The sequence below is a fragment of the Medicago sativa genome, chromosome 5, assembly GCF_051527215.1.
Source record: "Medicago sativa cultivar Bolivia chromosome 5, Bolivia_mono, whole genome shotgun sequence".
Taxonomy (NCBI): Eukaryota; Viridiplantae; Streptophyta; class Magnoliopsida; order Fabales; family Fabaceae; genus Medicago; species Medicago sativa.
This window is the reverse complement of record NC_140753.1, coordinates 61,959,474-61,963,382: the sequence shown is the minus strand read 5'-3', so window position 1 is coordinate 61,963,382 and position 3,909 is coordinate 61,959,474. Positions and strand designations below refer to the sequence as shown.

Below are 3,909 nucleotides of genomic sequence, written 5' to 3'. Positions count from 1 at the left end.
ATGCCACTAAATTTTTTAAAAACCCAAAATAAAAAAAAAAGCAGCCGCGTAGAACATCATCACTATATTTCAAAAAACATACAACTAATTTACATAAAAAATAATAATTTATAAAAAAATACAAAAATATTTTAGTTTTTATGATAATATAATATATTTTTGTTGCAAATATTAATATACCATAAGTTGACAGAATTTTATTGTTATATTAAACATAATAAGTTTAATAATAAGATTATTTTATACTACATATATACCTTATAATCTGAAACCCAAATATTTTAATCCTTATATACAATACTACGAAATATACAATACTACGAATATACTTTATAATTTCAGACCAAAACATCTTTAATTTTTTTTTTTTGTTAAGGAAAATATATCACACTGGTTATAATCACAGAAGGAAAATATATGAATGAAAAATTGATTTTTAAACTATTTTAATTTGTTTCCTATAACCTAATAACCTAATTATAAAAAATTGTTAAGTGCCGTATTCATCCTCTCCGTCAATGGAGAACTCAACGCCCATTGATATGATCAGCAACTTATGCGATGATTTACTCTCTCATATTCTCTCTTTTCTTCCAACCAAACTTGCTTTCCGCACCACCCTTCTCTCCAAAAGATGGGCCCTACTCTGCAACTCACTCACAACTCTTCGCTTCGATGTTGATACCGTGAAAGATGCTGACGGCTTCAATCGCTTCTGTCGTTTTGTAGATAAATTCATGCTCTCTCCTCATGCCTCATTAAAACGTTTCACCTAAAATTCGATCGATTCTCTCGATTTGATGAAGTTGATAGTCAAAGCTTGGATGCATGGGTAGAAGCCGCAAAACAACGCAACGTGGAGAATTTTGGTCTCTTCTTCTATAACGTAACATTGAGTCCCACAATTTTCATCTCCAAAACCCTAGTTGTTCTCAAACTTGATGGATTAAACGTTGAAACTGATAATTTGTGTGTTGATCTTCCATCTCTCAAAACCCTACATTTGCGTCAAGTTAGTTTTCACAATCGGAATGATTTCACGAAACTTCTTAATGCTTGTCCAATTCTACTAGATTTGAAAACTTCTTTTTCTACATATCCAAGACCTGATGCACATAATGAAGCGGAAGAGGTTAAATCCTTGTTCTTGTCCAAATTGGTTAGAGCCCATCTTTGTCCAAATGATATTCCGTTTAATGTAATTTCTAATGTTGAGGATCTAAGCATAGTGAATTATGGAGAGCCTTTGAAAGGCAATCCTTTCAAAGGCTTTCCTGTGTTTCAAAACTTAATTCATATTCAACTATGGTTGTTTGACTTCTTTCAAGGCTGGGATGGTGTAGTAGATTTGCTCCAGAATTGTCCCAAGCTTCAAAATCTTCGTATTAGAAAGGTTTGTTGAGGATAGTATGTTTGTTTGTTTATTTTTGTTTTACATATATTTTGATAAATTTTCCTTTTGATCTCTTTGACAGTGGAGTTCCTGCTTATCCAATAAATGGAGATACCCAAATTCGGTTATTAAATGTGTTTCATCTTGCCTCAGATCATGTACTATTTTCAATTTTGATGGGTCAGCAGATGATCTTGCTTTCGCAACATATATTTTGCAGAGTGCAAGACTTTTACAGGTCATGGCAATCTGTACTGCTCAATCTCCAAATGGAATGCAAAAGCCTCAAATTATACAAGAGTTATCCTCCTGTCCAAGGATGTCGCCTGAATGCAAACTTTCATTTGCGCGTTGAGGTAGTTTCTAGATATAAGTGTTTTCATTAGTTAATGTTTTAATATGCAAAGATGTCAGTATATTTCCTTTGGAGAACATATAATAGATCTTTTCGTACAAATTAATTTTATTTTGCTCTATTGCATTGAAAGTGAGAATTGTTTCTATTTTAATTTATAATGATGGAAGAAACCTTCATGCAACAATCGTTTCCTCATCCTCAAGAAAGCCAGAAACCTGTTAGATATTTGTGTGTTTCTTATTTCCAAAGAACGATTAAGTGTTTGGTTACACTTTAAACTTTTGTGCTGTAGTTCTATTTCTTTTGTGTTTGGGTTACTATGAAATCAGTACAAAGTCCCGACCGCCGCTTACCAGTGACTAATCTTTGTCGAGGAACCTGTGAGATACAAAAGTGAGTTTTCATCTCCCAACTGAATATTTTTCATGCACAAGAGGCGGTAATTGATCCTCTGGCCACCTACATAAGGGGACAAAGTCCCTTACCACATGGACCAATCAACTATTGGTAACATGCATGTTGTAATCTTTCAAGAAGTCATGTATGTGGTAAACATATCTTTTTATATATCATATGTTACTCGATTTGCAATCCTAATTTCAGTAATGGTCTTATTTTTATGTATTTCACTAAATCCATAGTTGGTCTTATTTTGTAAAAAAAATCTCTGTAGAAGTGAAGTTCTTGGGTTTCTGCATAAAATCCTTTTTTCTAAAAATGTAAATTTCAAAAATAAAAAAATATTTATAAATAAAGTTACATTAAAACATTATATTTGAAAGGACAAACTGTTCAGAAGAATTCGAGATCGATTTTCGGGTGGAACAATTTTTTATTAGTTTATACAATTACCACATGGCTGAACTCCAAATTATCAGGACCCATTTTCCCTATCAATTGGAGAGAGTTAACACACAGAATAATTATGTTTGACAAAAAAAAAAATTAGATATGTAGGGTTTGCACACCAAATTTTGAGCTTAAGAGCATTATTGATATCAATTTATGGTCAAGTGTCATTTCTATTTGGCTCAATTCATGTGAGAAAAACCCTCACTGTGGTGAGTTTGGTCACATGCAAAAAGGATAAATGAAATCAATGTGAGTCTATTGAACGTGGTGTTTTTGGATGGGATAAGTGGTACTACATACATGATTTTGTAGGTAACTAGGGGGGGTCACTACTCACTAGACCAAATTAAGTTGCCTTTTTAATAACGCTTATTATGAAGGAACTATAAAATTATACGAATGTCTTTTATATACCAACAAGTTAATCACTATCTTAAGCCTAACTATTTTACGTGGTTGGAAGTAGGGTAGATTATAACCAAGTGAGGTAAACACGAATTGATTGGAAACACTTAATTAGCTCGTATGATGAGGTAGGTTTCTAACTACTTTTTGTCTTATTAGACTTTCTCATATGAGAAAGGCCTATCTGCATTATTACACATTTTTTTGGTTACAATCTGCATTATTACACATACAACCAACTTCTAATTTTTGTCCTAATAAATATTATGATATGTACATCTTTAATTTCTCATTAAAAAAAAGTAAAACATTGATCAATATTCCTTTAGGACAGTTTCCTTGAAATATTTATGCCTCTAATATTTCTTAGTTGTTTCCGTGTAGGTTCCCATCAATATTCCTTTAAATATTTTTTACCGGCAGCAATTAACCTGGTGATTCCGCCACCGCAGGAGGAGGGGGAGGCGGCATCAGGTCCGCATTCTCCGGCCTCGTCGGAGGAGACCGAGTTGCATGCGGTCATTCAACCAAGGTTAATATCAATCATTTTTTTTAAATTCGCTGTTTTAAAATGAGTGATTGTCAATTTAAACATTTTTATTTGATTTAGATTCGATCATTTTTTTTTATAGGTAGATGCAGTGTGAGGGATGCTAGACCTGCTTTGAAGTGGATGCAACATATATAGTCTCACAGTATAGCTAAATGAAGGAAAAGTAGTATATCAATATATTGGTTCCTTCATTATTAGATGTAAAGTATATTAGGGTGAGAAAATAAAATAAAAATAGGTTAATTAAGTGAGAGATAATGTTAAGAGATATAATAAATTGTGTATGAGATATTTTTATTAAGTACAATACAAAGCAACAAACTAATGAAGGAGCAATAATTTCTTCGA

At 32.4% G+C, this 3,909-nt stretch overlaps 1 long non-coding RNA gene and 1 pseudogene across 1 annotated transcript; both read left to right on the top strand.

Annotated features, from left to right (window-relative positions):
* Nucleotides 1-518: 518 nt before the first annotated feature.
* LOC146923801 (putative F-box/FBD/LRR-repeat protein At5g56810) lies at nucleotides 519-1,880 on the top strand (annotated as a pseudogene).
* A 1,522-nt stretch (nucleotides 1,881-3,402) lies between these two features.
* On the top strand, nucleotides 3,403-3,909 carry LOC146923800 (uncharacterized). The gene is made up of 2 exons (XR_015010929.1): nucleotides 3,403-3,540; nucleotides 3,641-3,909. It is a non-coding gene; the product is annotated as an uncharacterized LOC146923800 (long non-coding RNA).